The 16,587-nt window shown below is 39.1% G+C and overlaps 2 long non-coding RNA genes across 2 annotated transcripts; both read right to left on the bottom strand.

Moving 5' to 3' along the window:
• Window positions 1-1,362: 1,362 nt before the first annotated feature.
• On the bottom strand, window positions 1,363-5,537 carry LOC123041427 (uncharacterized). The gene is made up of 3 exons (XR_006418520.1): window positions 5,198-5,537; window positions 3,186-3,267; window positions 1,363-1,800 (listed from the first exon to the last, which is right to left on the bottom strand). It is a non-coding gene; the product is annotated as an uncharacterized lncRNA (long non-coding RNA).
• A 337-nt stretch (window positions 5,538-5,874) lies between these two features.
• LOC123045543 (uncharacterized) lies at window positions 5,875-13,383 on the bottom strand. The gene is made up of 4 exons (XR_006421481.1): window positions 13,260-13,383; window positions 11,062-11,105; window positions 10,791-10,934; window positions 5,875-6,602 (listed from the first exon to the last, which is right to left on the bottom strand). It is a non-coding gene; the product is annotated as an uncharacterized lncRNA (long non-coding RNA).
• Between the last annotated feature and the right edge of the window lie 3,204 nt (window positions 13,384-16,587).

The raw sequence follows: 16,587 nt of genomic DNA, 5'->3' as shown, positions 1-16,587 counted from the left end.
TCCCCAACACCTCTCCTCCTCCGTCACGAGCTTGGCGAAGCCCTGCCGGAGTACTGCTTCTCCACCAACACCACGCCGTCGTGCTGCCGGTGGAGCTGTCTTCCTCAACCTCTCCTTCCTCCTTGCTGGATCAAGACGGAGGAGACATCGTCCGTACCGTACGTGTGTTGAACGCGGAGGTGCTGTCCGTTCAGCACTTGGTCATCGGTGATCTGAATCACATCGAGTACGACTCCATCATCACCGCTCCCTCGAACGCTTCCGCACGCGATCTACAAGTGGTATGTAGATGCAAACTCACTCCCTTGACTCGTTGCTTAGATGAACTCATAGATGGATCTTGGTGAAACCGTAGGAAAAAAATTAATTTTCTGCAACGTTCCCCAACAGGTATGTCCCCTTCTTCGGCCCATTAAGCACATACACTTACCGGGGGTGTCCGGAACCCCTTCCGGTGACCCGATGACTACCAGGTGCACTCCAAAACTATTCCGGTATCCGAATAACATCATCCTATATATCAATCTTTACCTCTCGAACATGTCGAGACTCCTTGTCATGTATGTGATCTCATCCAGGACTCCGAACAACATTCGGTCACCAAATCATATAACTCATATAACACTATATCATCAACAAACGTTAAGCATGCGGACCATATGGGTTTGAGAACTATGTAGACATGACCGAGACACCTCTCCGGTCAATAACCAATAGCGGAACCTGGATTCCCATATTGGTTCCTACATATTCTACGAAGATCTTTATCGATTAAACCGTTATGATAACATACGTAATTTCCTTTGTCCATCGATATGTTACTGGCCCAAGATTCGATCGTTGGTATCTTCAAACCTAGTTCAATCTTGTTACTGGCAAGTCTCTTTACTCATTTTGTAAAACATCACCTCATAACTAACTCCTTAGTCATTTGATTGCAAGCTTATGATGTGTATTACCGAGAGGGGCCGGAGATACTCTCCGATACTCGTAGTGACAAATCCTAATCTCGACCTATGCCAACTCAACAAACACCTTCGGAGATACCTGTAGAGCATCTTTATGATCACCCGGTTACGTTGTGACATCTAATAGCACACAAGGTATTCCTCCGGTATCCGGGAGTTGCATAATCTCATAGTCGAAGGAATATGTATTTGACATGAAGAAAGCAATAGCAATAAACTGAACGATCAATATGCTAAGCTAACGGATGGGCCTTGTCCATCACATCATTCTCCTAATGATTTGATCCCATCTATTATATACTTAAAACGATAGATGAAGGAAACTGAAACAAACAGATCGTATACTATTGCATGTAATATTAGGCAAGTGCACACAAACGTACACTCTTGCACGTGAAGGACTCCGAAACGGATTGATATTAGGCTAGGCACAAGGACACAGTCGTATACTATTACACAGAATAATTTACAACGGATAGTTATACGTACACAATTCAAACTCCTTTGGACTAATATAAAGGTTGGGGCAAACACCCCGGAACACCCATGGATTAGCAGATGCCAGAACACCCTACACCATGTTTACCAAGATTGAAGGGAGTTCAACACAACAACATATCAACACACGCCAAGAACGATCGGTTACACCAGCCAGTTCACGCGACACAAATCGAAGGGGCGACATACGGCAGGACACCCAGCAAATCGAAGGACGGAAGAAGAAACGACAGAAACATCAACTTTGGGTAATATATAGCTGAAATCTTAAGGTATATTTATGTCTTCCCATCCCTGCATGTCTTTGCAACCTCCTTATGAACACCATGGTTTCCTGTTCATTAACCATTAGTGAGAACACTTATTTCTAACCAAATTTCATTATTGCATTATATCATATGAACCACTTCTTTTAAAACTGTTTTGAAGGCAAAATCTCTATGGCGTACACGAAGTTGAGTGAGTTAACCACAAGGGGGAAAACATGGAATATTAAAGCCAAAGTAATGAGAATGTGGGACTCGATCAATCCTTCGATTGATGAACTTATGAGCATCGATATGATCTTGATGGATGAGCAGGTATTTTCTTCACATAATTAACAATGGGATTGTTTTATTGTTAAAATTACTACTAATATTTTTCTTTCATTAAATTTTGAAGGGCCATACAGTTCATGCTACTATCTGGAAGAATCCAATTGACACTTACAGAGCAAAGATCAACAAGGGTTCTATATATGTTGTTAGCAATTTTAAAGTTGTAGATTCGACAAAATATCGGCCAGTCAGCAATGAAATTAAAATTATTTTTTCATGCAATACAAAATTAAAGGAGATGGAAGGTTCATCAGATAATTTTCCAGATTAATACTTTGAGTTTGCTAGCAAAGATACCCTACATGAACGGCTAGAAAAAGACAAACAATGCTCAGGTATGTTGATAGTCATATTCTTACTTCCAAGTGGTCAATTTAAATTTGAAGTCATTTGTTAGTATTTGTGTTAATAGACTACAAATGAATAACTTTCTAATTTTTTAAGTCTTTAATCTTCTAATTTGCAGATGTCATTGTGTTACTTACCAAGATTAAGCCAATAGAATCAAGGATAACAAAGAAGGAAACACCTTCAGATATACGTGAGATTGAAATTCTAATGCCAGAGTAAGTGTATATCCATGCGTCAACTTTTCACTAAGGGTAGAGACTGTTTTCTTCCACTTATATTATTATTATCATTAATTGCTTTGGAATGAATTATTCAGGGGCGATAGAATCAGAGTATCATTATGGGGAAGATTAGCTCATCATTTAAGTGAGGATGTAATTGGCAATCAAACAATTATTATTGTTACCTCAACAATGGTGCAAACATTTACGGTAAGTTGAATATGTATACATGTCTTTTTTCATACCAAAATAATAAATCTAACACATTTATTGTTCATTAAATAAGTTTGTGCCTAAAGTCAACTAGCGCCACAAGATTATATACCAATCTTGATATACCTGAGACCTGGGAACTTCGTGGCAGGTATTAAGCACAATTTGTAGGTTCTGGTCATATAGAAGTTCATAATATATCTTCATTTACTAACTTTTATTTGTAGCCACTCCACCGAAGAAACTTTACCAAAAATGATGGATATATATAAAAGTACTCAAGGGACACTGGAAGATCAAATGTTTTACAGAAGGATAACCTTAAAAGAACTTACTGGAATTAGGCACGACAACCCAACAGATGAGGTAATGAATCAGAACTCTTCTAAGATACGATATTATAGAAGCCTCCAATACCTACAGATATATTTGACATATTTGTATGAGTGACTGCATATTATCTAAAGAGCTATATTTTCTTCATCAACTTTCAGGACTTTGTGTTCACAACAATAGCTACAATTGATCGGTTACAAGAAAATATTCAATGGTGGTACATGTCATGCGATGTTTGCAACAGAATTGCTATGAAAGAATCACATAATTATTACTGCAAGAACTGTGATACGTATCCAGAAGGTTTAACACCAAGGTAAGCATATTCTCTTGATTTGACCACCATTATGTACTATCACATTTGCGTTACACTAACGAAATGTGATTCTAGGTATCGTATTCGGCTTCAAATTAGTGATCATAGTGCTACTACAAATTGCACTTTATTTGATGAAGAGGCTGAAAGAATGCTCAATACATCAGTCTCATTCCTGTTGGATTCCTTAGATGGAAAATCTGAAGAAGTCCCAAAAATTATACAAGAATTATGTGGATGAAGACTTATCTTTCGATTCAAACTCAACAATAAGAACCTCACTCTAGGCATGCAGAACTATGCAATGAAGAAAATATTTGTGCCTGATGAGAAGCTTGAGAAGCGATACTTAGAGGATAAAGCTGAAGAGGTAATGTTCTATTAAACTACCAAATCTATTTAAACACCAAGTATTATACTCTTTTATATGGAACTATTGAAGCAGGCATTTACAATTCTTGATCCATTGTGCTCAACAGGATTTGATGGATGATGAAGTGGACAACATGTTAAAACAAGAAACAAAGAAACTGAATGAGCCAGTTAAAAAGGTGATTGACTACTTCACCGTACAAACTTTTATTTACATAATTCATCTCTTAATCATCCATTTATGTGATTTTTGCAGGTACAGATTAGCAAGTGTGAACTTAGCAAAAACATATGTGAGTTGGTCCCTGTGAAAGAGGAGCCAGAAGATAAAAGCAATGGAAGTACAGTACATCAGAAAAGGAGGCGAAGATCCGTTGTATTATTAGACTCAGAACATGAAGAAAATGAAAATAGTAGATCTAAAAAAACAGAAAAAGCAGTGCCCAAAAGTACCAGAAGTGTTCATGGAAAAAGCAAAAAGAAAAAAGTTGAACATGAAGGCTCAGATGTTCATAACGTGGAAGATAAAAGTATCATCAACACAACCACAAGGATGACACGAAGTTTGACTAAAAAGTCAAACAATATCAAGACCAAAGGTACTGAATTGGAGGACTCAAGTCGTCAACTGGAAGATCAAGTATGCCAAACAAGACCTAAGAGAGGAAGGACCTTTTCCACAAATTTTTTGGGACAATAGTTTATCCACAGAAATAAGCCTGAGTATATCCTGATAACAAAGGAGTAAAAGTTGTTTACTTAGTGAACTTTGCAAATACAACATATTCATTATTTTAATGTATCGGAAAATGGAAATATTTAGCGTGTTCTTATCTATGGTCAATATGTATGAACAATATGCATTTTGTTTTTAAATGATTCAAAAGTAAGCTTTGATGTGCCTACGTTTGATAAAACAATATTTGTATATATTTGGCCTAGAATATATGAGAACAAATGCTCAACAATATATGAAAAGATTGAGTTGGAACTCCATTTGAATACTATGAACAAAATAAAATAATCAAAATCATATCTTTACTGCGAAATGATCCATGGGATGCCACAATGAAATTTAAAGCGAACAAAAGATGGATTGTGCTTTTCTCCAGGGCGTATATACTATCAGGAACAAGCGTATGATGGTTACTCGCAGACCAAAAGCTTAATTTATTTTTCTCACTAACCCTCAACCAATCCGACCAAAATTATTTTTTCACACAAAATGTATTTGGGCCAGACGCATACCTAGCTGAAATAGGTCCTAGACTAGGCAACATAGTTGAAGGCCAAACGATTCTAAAAAAAAGTTGAAGGCCAAACCTGCGTTGCTACTTGCGGCACTAATGCACCCAGCTTCCACTCCTTAGTGTTTGTCACGCCGCGCTAATCCACGCAGGTCGACGGCTACTTGGCTGACCTCGCGGCAACTCGCCTGTGCCGGCATCTCTGTGCGACAGCGCCACCGCGTGCCCTCCTTGGCGCAAGATATTGAGCGGATCCAATGAGAATCGTAGCCCAGCAGGTCGCCGGAAGCTAATCTGAAGCGATTTGCTCCGTGTGGAAGAGGAACAGTACATTGGTATGAAGTCTGAGGGGGCATTGGAGGGATTGGATCTTTGGCCGGATGAGAAGATAATAAGCGGTGAAGGGGGTGATTTCTTTTTTTTTTTCACAGCACTGCAGCAGGGGAGTTGAAGTGCGGATAAAATATAGTTTATTTATCACTGTTTTTTATTTGAAGTCTAGACCGCTTTCTGACAGCCAAGCCCAAATTGGGATAGCCCGCCAATCAAAAATTTCCTTTAAAAACAATCCGTATTGTACAGTCCGATTTCGACTCACTACATGATTCCTAATCGTACACCCTAGGAAAACATCTAACCATATCATTATATAAAGTGCATCACATCACGTCGTACTAGCACAATAAGCCTCATCGCCGACTGATGCGTCTTCTCGAATTTGAAGCAACTCATCAGACTACTAAACAGGCAAAGGCTTCAGGGTATTATGTATTTTCCTCTTTTAATAAGCACATTATTTTGACATCCTTATTACAAGCTAACATATTCTCATAGAACCTTTGCTCTCAGGTAATTTAAACAATACAAATCCCTACGTGAAGATACAAATTGCTAGATCAGTCTCAGAAAACAAACAAGAGGTATGGTCACACACTCATCCCTTCTGCTTATATCACATAATTTCAACTATATTTTTACAAGATAAACATTTCTAAATGACCCATGATGCACTTTCTCAATAGATCCTTATTCAAGATGTCAGGACAATCAAACGCACGAGACGGCCAACAAATTGAAGGCATGGCAACAACTCCAGCAACTTGCATCCAATATACGCCCGCGATGCTGAAACGATCGAAGGCACAAAGAAACGCCCAACAAACTGAAGACACGGCATCGGCACCATCAACCTTGGGTAATATCCACATGCAATTCTTCAAGTTTTTCCCTGCATTTTGATCTCATCTCAACCTTGCTTCTAATATTCTATCTCAAAACTCTTCTGATACTGAACTATAAATCACTTTTTTCATGCATCCTGATACTACCATGATAGTGATGTGAAAGCTACAAAAAGAGCAACATGGTTGAACAATTTTTTATTTATAGTGCCCTTCCAAGTAAATAACATTGATCTCCAGCTGTACTGTATGTGACATCTCCATTAGTAGTCCCTTATATCTCCAAATGCACTTGCATATCTGCAACAACAAAACATCATTAAGTACAACATAAATCATATTACATGATACTATGTTAAGAAAACTCTATACGCATTGACGAAATCACATTTACAGAGATGAGAGTCCAACATATGTCAGCTCCAGCAGCTCACCATACAAAAAGAAAGAAAGAACAACCTCTAAACTCAAGGAGTACAAAGCGGACAAGGACTGGAGAGGGAAGAAGAAACACAAACACAAACACAGAGGATCCTAAACAATTCAGAAAGGCTAATGCTAAAGACGATAAGGAATTGAAGCGCGCAAGAAGCGATACCAACAGAAACAACATTAGAGTCAATGTTGGAGACAACAACAGAACCAGAACCTCGACAAGTGTTAATAGCAAGCCATGGAACTTCGGAAGGCCAACATACAAATGCCAATATGCAAAGCATTGCTATGGTGTGAGGAAAGATTAAATTCAAACAAAGGAACCACAACACCCTCTTTTGGAATATGCTGCAAATAGGGGAAAATCAATCTGCCGCCACTAAGAGAACCTCCACCATACCTCAGAAACCTCCTAAGAAGTGAAGGGCAGGATTCGGTAAACTTCAAAGAAAATATAAGGTTATACAACTCAATGTTCTCATTCACATCGATGGGAGGAGTTGTGGACAAGGAAATAAATACTCGCAAAGGACCTTATGTTTTTCGTTTGCATGGACAGAACTACCACCATATCGGAACTCTTTTTCCTCAAGGTACAGACAAACCTCGGTTCGCACAGTTATACATCTATAATACCGAAAATGAGGTGGAAAACAGGATAAGTGCGTCAAGATGCAATGCTAATAAATCAACAGTGGACCCCAACATTGTCAAAAAACTGAAAATAATGCTTGACGACAACAACATCCTCACAAAAACATTCAGAATGGCAAGAGATAGATTCCAAGAAGGAGACTACCATGATTACACACTTCGGATACTAGGCAAAAGGAACGGAACACGCAACCTTCCATCTGCATCTGAAGTTGCAGCATTGGTAGTAAGAGATCCAACTGGAGAGAGTGAAGGACGTGACATTGTTGTTGAGTACAAAAATATGGAGCCGCAAAGGATAACAGAGATCCACCCGAAATTCATGTCCATGCAATATCCGTTGTTGTTTCCATACGGAGAAGATGGTTTTAAACTTGAGATACCCTACAAGAAAACAAAGGGAGCTACAAATAGCAGGAAATACGTAACGTTGTTGGACTACTATGCATTCTACCTACAGCAACGTCCTGATCAAGGAATGTTACTGCTTAAGTCTGGGCATCTGTCGCTGCAATTTTGGGTGGATGTATACACATGTATCGAGCAAAATAGACTAAATTGGATCCGACACAATCAAGGAAAGCTACGAACTGAACTTTACAGTGGATTGCAGGATGCGATTGAGCGAGGGGACACAAGAACAGAGCAAGTTGGAAAGAGGATAATTGTGCCTTCATCTTTTACAGGTGGTAGAAGAAACAAGGCACAATATTTGCAAGATGCCTTTGCAATATGTCGTTGGGCTGGATACCCAGACCTATTTATAACATTCACATGCAATGCAAAGTGGCCTGAGATCCAATACATGCTAGATGAAGCGGGTGGTGGCCAAAAACCAGCTGATCGGCCAGATATTGTGGATAGAGTATTTATGATCAAACCAAAGGAGCTAATGAGAGACATAAAAGAAAAGAAATACTTTGGAGAAACAGTTGCAAGTAAGTCCCATTGACTATCAATCTTTACTCTTTCTTGCATCATCTTATAGTCCGTCAGACTTGCTCTTTAGTAACATGCATCATCTTATACTCTGTCAAATTCTAGCTCTTTAGTAACATGCATTCCAACTTTAGCTAAATCTGACAAACTATTAATCAACTGTAGTCATCTACACAATAGAATTCCAGAAGAGAGGACTCCCTCATGCCCACATACTAATATTTTTGAAGGACAAAGAAAAGTACCCAGAACCATTGCAAATCGACAAAATAATAAGCGCTGAGATCCCAAACAAGGATGGGGATCCGGAGGCATTTTAAGCTGTTGAGAACTTCATGATGCATGGCCCATGCGGAGAGGCTAAGAAAAACTCACCATGCATGCTGGACCATAGATGCACCAAGCATTTCCCAAAAAGATACAATGCCAGTACTACCATTGACGAGGATGGATTTCCAGTATATAAAAGGAGGGATGACGGAAGGCAGATCAAAATGGGTGGGGTGATGCTCGACAACAGATTTGTTGTGCCATACAACCGGAATCTGCTGGTCAAATTTCAAGCTCATATAAACGTCTAGTGGTGCAATAGGTCCAGATCAATCAAGTATCTATTTAAGTATATCCATAAAGACGACGACCATGTCACAGCCTTGCTGAAGGAAAGGGGTGCGGCAAACGAAACTGACGAGATCAAGAAATACCTAGAGATGAGATACATATCAACATCAGAAGCATGCTGGAGGATATTTCAGTTTGATCTTCAGTATCGTGATCCAGCAGTTGAGAGGCTACCTTTCCATCTTGAAAATGAGCAACAAGTCATTTTTCCAGACTCCACTGATCTTGAAAAGATAGTAACAAGAGAAGTATCTAAAATTACCAAGTTCACTCAGTGGATGGAGGCAAATAAAATATACGAGCTAGGAAAAGAATTGACTTACGCAGAATTCCCTACAAAGTTTGTATGGAAAAGTGAAACAAAATGTTGGCAGGAGCGAAAAAGGGACTATGCAATTGGAAGAATCTACTATGCACATCCCGCAAGTGGCGAGAAATATCATATGAGGATGCTTCTAAACACCAAGAAAGGATGCACATCATTTGAGGATATTAGGACCATTGATGGAGTCACTCACCCAACATACAAATCAGCATGCCAAGCCCTCAGATTTCTCGATGATGACACTAAGTGGATTGACTGTATCAATGAAGCATCAAGTTGGGCATCCGGAACACAACTGCGTCAGTTATTCACCACCATATTGTCCCATTGCGAAGTCACAAACCCAAAGGTATTGTGGGATTCCACATGGGAGGCGCTATATGAAGATATGCAATACAAAAGAAGGACTATTCTAAACTTTCCAGCACTTCAGCTCACCAACACGCAGAAGAAAGCGTATGGTCTAATTGAGATAGAAAAACTGATGAGGCAAGTAGGAAAGTCACTAAAGGACTATCCAGACATAGAACTACCAAATGCCACAGAGCTAGACGAACTTGGGAACAGACTAATAAATGAATATGTCAACTATGACATGGACAAACTCAAGGATGAACACAAAATGATACTAAACAATCTTAACCAAGAACAGAAAAAAGCCTATGATGCAATAATGGAGTCAGTCGACAAAGAGCTAGGAAAGCAGATATTTGTCGAAGGCTATGGTGGCACAGGAAAAACCTATCTATGGAAAGCAATAACGACAAAGCTAATATCAGAGGGGAAGATAGTGTTTGCGGTAGCATCATGTGGCATTGCAGCGTTGCTTCTCCAAGGTGGAAGAACAGCACACTAAAGGTTCCGTATTCCACTTAATATCATTGAAGAATCAACGTGTGAAATAAAACAAGGCTCGCATTTGCCTGAACTGCTAAAGAAGACCTCACTTATATTATGGGACGAAGCTCCTATGGCAAACAAACACTGCTTTGAGGCACTAGACAAAAGCCTTAGAGATATTCTCAGATTCACTAATGAAAACAGCGATGAAAAGCCATTTGGTGGAATGACAGTTATACTAGGAGGCGACTTCAGACAAATCCTGCCAGTTATAACCAAAGGAAGGAGAGAGCAGATAGTTAATGCTTCAATCAAAAGGTCATATCTGTGGAAACACTTTGAAATATTTGAGTTAACACAAAACATGCGGCTGAAGTGTTTGTCAGATGATCCAATACAAAAGCAAAAAGTCGCTGAATTTGTAGGGTGGATACTACAGATTGGCGATGGGAAAACAACATCAGATGAAGGAGAGGATTGGATAAAAATACCAAAGGACCTACTGCTAGAGAAAGGAGAAAATCGTAAAGAACAAATCGTCAAAAGCATATACTCAAACTTGCTGCAAAAATACCATGAGCGGGATTACCTAGAAGAAAGAGCAATACTATGTCCAAGAAATGATACAGTCAAGAAAATAAATGACCCAAATACAAGGTGAAGAGGTGACATACCTAAGCCTGGACACAGTGTGCAAGGCCACGACAAACACGAACATCATGATGAACATGCAGCCTACTGAGTTCCTCAACACCTTCACCTCCCCAGGAATCCCAGACCATAAGTTAAAACTGAAGGTGGGTTTGCCGGTAATGCTCCTACGCAACATCAACCAAGCATCATGTTTATGCAATGGTACAAGAATGACAATTACACAACTTGAAAACAAATACATCGAGACACAAATAATCACAGGAACACACGTCGGCGATAAGGTATACATACCTCGAATCATCATGTCACCAAACGACTCAAAATGGCCATTTGTGCTGAAAAGAAGGCAACATTCATTATCAGTCTGCTTCGCAATGATGATAAACAAGAGCCAAGGTCGGTCCTTAAACACGGTAGGCATATATTTGCCTAAGCAAGTGTTCTGCCATGGACAACTATATGTGGCACTATCAAGAGTGACAAACAAGGAAGGACTGAAGGTGCTGATCGATGACGAAGAATGTCCAACTGAAGATGTTGCAAAGAATATTGTTTACAAAGAGATATTTTAATTGACTGTGCAGTTGATCAAGTCTAGAAACCTATAATTCTCCCTAGACAATTCATGTATGATTATATAGTCACAGACGACCTTACCATACATTATCAACAACACATGTACTTGGTCGACGTCTTAATATTTAAAAAAGTTATTAATCCATGGATATATATGTTTGATCTTTCCACAAAATATTAATTTTTTAATTAGTTATTTATCCTTCAATATTTTTAACACGACAAATATCGCAGCAGAAGGAATAATGAAATCGCCAATGGATTCCACCTACAAAGCCACGATCCACAACAATAAAAATCTATTAACGAATAATATCAAAATTCAAATCTTTTATCGTTCTAGAGAAAGTTCACCAATTAGTTACACCCAAATAGGCATTACGAATCTCTCACACTCTAATAATCAAATCTCTCTCACGAATAGTTTCCAATTCCCCGTATCTCCTGTATTTGTCTCTCTAAGAAAAGACATTTGCCTTTTTTTGTGTTGGACTAATTAAATGTGATTCTAGGGACTGCATTTGACTCCAAATTAGTGATTAAACTGGTACTACAAGTTGCACTTTTTTTGATGAAGAGGCTGAAAAAATGCTCAATACATTCAGTCCCTTTTGAATTAAAATGTCCTAAAGATGGATTGAGCTATTCTCCAGGGCATATATTATTTTATCATGAACAAGTGTACCATGGTAACTCATAGACCAAGAGCTTAATTGATTTTACTTATTACTAACCCTCAACCAATGGTTCATTTTTTTTACTAACACTCAACCAATCCGACCAAAATTAATATTTTCTCTGGGTGCATAGCATTAATATTGGTCAAATTTCTAGAACTAAGTGCACACAAAATGTATTTGGGTCAGACGAATAGCTTGCTGAAACTAGGTCCTAGACTAAGGCAGCAGAGTTGAAGGGCAAACATGCGCGCCAGAAAGATTGGGAGCGGTGCCGCCATTTGAGGGGACAGAGATGGAGAAACGCAGTGCCCGTTGCGGCTCGCAGCGCAGGTGCTCTACTCTCCCCTTCTTCCTCTCGATAGGTGGCGGACGGCGTGTCCCCCGGCGTGGGCATGGAGGAGCACCGGCGAGGGAGCTTGAATGGCGGCGGGCGGCATGTCCCCCGGCGTGGGCGTGGAGGAGCGCCGGCTAGGGAGCCCGGATTGGTGGTGCACGAGGGATCCCAGCCCGTTGGTGGAGGAGGGAGCTCAAGAGGCGGCGGCGGCTTACTCGATCAAATCTGATGCGTAGCCTACTCAACCAACAAAATGTACGTGTACTAACAAAATGAAAGAGGACTCAACCAACAAAATGTACGTGTATGTACCAACATATATGTATCTTTAATCTTTCAACCAAATATTCCATTTTCCATTATCAAGTCTGTAACCATGAAATTAATCTTTAGTACTCCCTTCGTCCCATAATATAAGAACATTTTTGACACCAGTGTAGTGTTAAAAACGTTTTTATATTTTGGGACAGAGGGAGTATTTATAAAGATTTTTTCTACATTAAAATTTTCATAACTTGAGAAAATGTTGAGAGCAAATAATACAGATCAGATCATGTTTATATATTTTTAGCGATTAGCAATGGATAATGGATAGCCTGTACCATGTAATCATCCATTGATTCCACTTGAAAAGGATTTTAAAATTTATTGAATCTACCCTCACCTCTCTCATAGTACAGATTTTCAGAAGACGTGATCCTCAAATTTAATCCCTCTAATAATAGTCCCCAAATCCCAATCTCTAGCTCTATGAAAAAGTGGCTGCAGCATGGAGATTTTAATCTCTTCTTTACTAACTCTTGAGCGTGGTTGTCGCATGGAGATTCTACTCATCAATTTCTTACCTGAGACGAAATTTAGCGCATGCGAAATGGAGGCAAGATGAGGGATTTTCATACCTATGCATGCTCCGCTGAACCGCTTGGAAAAAGGGTCTGCACTGCAAGATATGGTTGGCTCAGGATATGGTTGGCAGCGGTATGACTCTGCCAGCAGCGAGCGATAGTGCATCCACTGGTGCTGCCTTTTTTTATAAGAGAGAAAAATGCGCTGGTGCTAAAGGGCTGCACTGATAAACCCGCTTGGTTGGCCCATTTACAATATTCAGGCTTCAAAATGTCTAGCGGGGTAAATAATACTAGCACAGTGAAAGTGCAATTCATATTTTGGTCCAGAATCTAGGAGCTTTTTTGTAAGCCCATAGCTTAGCGAAACATGCACATTCTTCAGACCCAAGAAGGCATGTGTGGCTAGGTCAATCTCATGATCCGAGATGTATTCCACAAACTGTGACTTTTGACCGTTAATAAAGCTCGGATTACATCTAAAAAAGGAGCTTTTTTTAGAGTGTACAATCTATAAGCTAAGTACGAATGAAACACAACTTTAGATAGATGCATGTTCCGTTTTATTTGTTCTATAACAAAAATAAATACTTACACACCTCTGAAATAAACTAGCAACTACAATAACAATATTTAGAGCATGATTTTAAATCACCTGTGAAATGGCTCCTATCGATGTTGAAAAACCGCCGCGCTATTTGCATGTCTCATAATATTATGGGAGATTTCCGGCCTACACTTCCGCTGCAATTTTCATGCTGCTAAATCTTTTATCCCATAATTTTAGTGAGTGATTTATAGTAAATCTAACGTACATAATTTTCATGAAATGAAAAAACCAAACACGGACGAAGGAAAACATTTGACATCAAATGTCCTTTATGTTTGTTATAGAATATTATATCATAATTTTAAAAGCCCAAATTAAGTCAAGTGTCAAAGCAAAAAAAAAATACAAATAAAAATTCTAGCCGCGCAAATGCGCGGGTAGCCCCGCTAGTTATCAAATGACAACACATGTATATGGTTAGGAAACCATAACCATCTTTGATCAACGAGCTAGTCTAGTAGAGGCTTACTAGGGACACGATATTTGTTTATATATTCACACATGTATTTAAGTTTCCGATCAATACAATTCTAGCATGAGTAATAAACCTTTATCATGAATAAGGAAATATAAAATAACAACTTTGTTATTGCCTCTAGGGCATATTTCCTTCAGTCTTCCACTTGCACTAGAGTCAATAATCTAGTTCACGTCACCATGTGATTAACACCCATAGTTCACATCGCCATGTAAATAACACCCAAAGAGTTTTCTAGAGTCAATGATCTAGTTCACATCACCATGTGATTAACACCCAAAGATTACTAAGGTATGATCATATTTTGCTTGTGAAAGAGGTTTAGTCAACAGGTCTGCTCAAATTCAGATCCATATGTATTTTGCAAATATCTATGTCTACAATGCTCTTCATGGAGCTACTCTAGCTAATTTCTCCCACATTCAATACGTATCCAGAGTGAGACTCAGAGTCATCCGGATTGTTGTTTAATGCTTGTATCGACATAACTCTTTAAGATGAACTCTTTATCACCTCCATAATCGAGAAACATTTCCGTAGTCCTCTAAGGATAATTTTGATTGTTGTCTAGTGGTCCACTCCTGGATCACTATTGTACCCTCTTGCCAAACTCACGGCAAGGCATACACCATGTTTGGTACACAACATGGCATACTTTATAGAACCTATGGCTGAGGCATAGGGAATGACTTTCATTCTCTCTCTATCTTCTGCTGTGGTCATGTTTTGAGTCTTACTCAACTTCACACCATATAATACATGCTAGAACTCCTTCTATGACTAATCCATTTTAAACTCCTTCGAAATCTTGTCAAGGTATGCACTCATTGAAAATCTTATCAAGCATCTTGATCTATCTCTATAGATCTTGATGCCTAATATGTAAGCAGCTTCACCGAGGTCTTTCTTTGAAAAATTCTTATTCAATTATCATTTTATGCTATCTAGAAATTATATATCTTTCCAATCAATAATATGTCATCCACATATATTATCAGAAATACTACAGAGCTCCCACTCACTTTCTTTGTAAATACATGCTTCACCATAAAACTGTATAAAACCATATGCTTTGATCACCTCATCAAAGCATATACTCCAACTCTGAGATGCTTGCACGAGTCCATCGATGAATCACTGGAGCTTGCACACTTTGTTAGCACCTTTAGGATCGACAAAACCTTATGATTGCATCATATACAACTCTTCTTTAAAAAATCCATTAAGGAATGTAGTTTTGACGCCCGTTTGCCAGATTTCATAATCATAAAATGCGGCAATTGCTAACATGATTCGGACGGACTTAAGCATCACTATGGGTTATTAGTCTCATTGTAGTCAACTCCTTGAACTTGTTGAAAATCTTTCACAACAAGTTGAGCTTTGTAGACAGTAACATTACCATCAACGTTAGTCTTTTTCTTGAAGATCCATTTATTTTCTATGGCTTGCCGATCATCGGGCAAGTCCAACAAAGTCCATACTTTGTTTTCATACATGGATCCTATCTCAGATTTCATGGCCTCAAGCCATCTGTCAAAATCTGGGCTCATCATAGCTTCTTCATAGTTCGTAGGTTCGCCTTGGTCTAGTAACATGACTTCCAGGACAGGATTACTATACCACTTTGGTGCGGATTGTGCTCTGGTCGACCTACGAGGTTCGGTAGAAACTTGATCTGAAGTTTCATGATCATTATCATTTGATTCCTCTCTAGTTGGTGTAGGCATCACGGGAACGGTTTTCTGTGATGTGCTACTCTCCAATTCGAGAGAAGGTACAATTACCTCATCAAGTTCTACTTTCCTCCCACTCACTTCTTTCGAGAGAAACTCCTTCTCTAGAAAGGATCCATTCTTAGCAACAAAGATCTTGCCTTCGGATTTGTGATAGAAAGTGCACCCCATTGTTTCCTTAGGGTATCCTATAAGATGCACTTCTTCAATTTGGGTTCGATCTTATCGGGTTGAAGCCTTTTGACATAAGTGTCGCGACCCCAAACTTTAAGAAACGATAGCTTAGATTTCTTGCCAAACCACAGTTCATACGACGTCGTCTCAACGGATTTAGATGGAGCCCTATTTAACATGAATGCGGATGTATCTAATGCATAACCACAAAATGATAGTGGTAAATCGGTAAGAGACATCATAGAACGCACCATATCCAATAAAGTACAGTTATGATGTTCGGACACACCATTGCACTGTGGTGTTCTAGGTGGCGTGAGTTGTGAAACAATTCCACATTGTTTTAAATGAAGGCCATACTCGTAACTCAAATATTCGCCTCCA

This window comes from Triticum aestivum, chromosome 2B, assembly GCF_018294505.1.
Source record: "Triticum aestivum cultivar Chinese Spring chromosome 2B, IWGSC CS RefSeq v2.1, whole genome shotgun sequence".
NCBI lineage: Eukaryota > Viridiplantae > Streptophyta > Magnoliopsida > Poales > Poaceae > Triticum > Triticum aestivum.
Note: the sequence above shows the minus strand (reverse complement) of the source record. Positions and strands in the feature narration are given on the sequence as shown.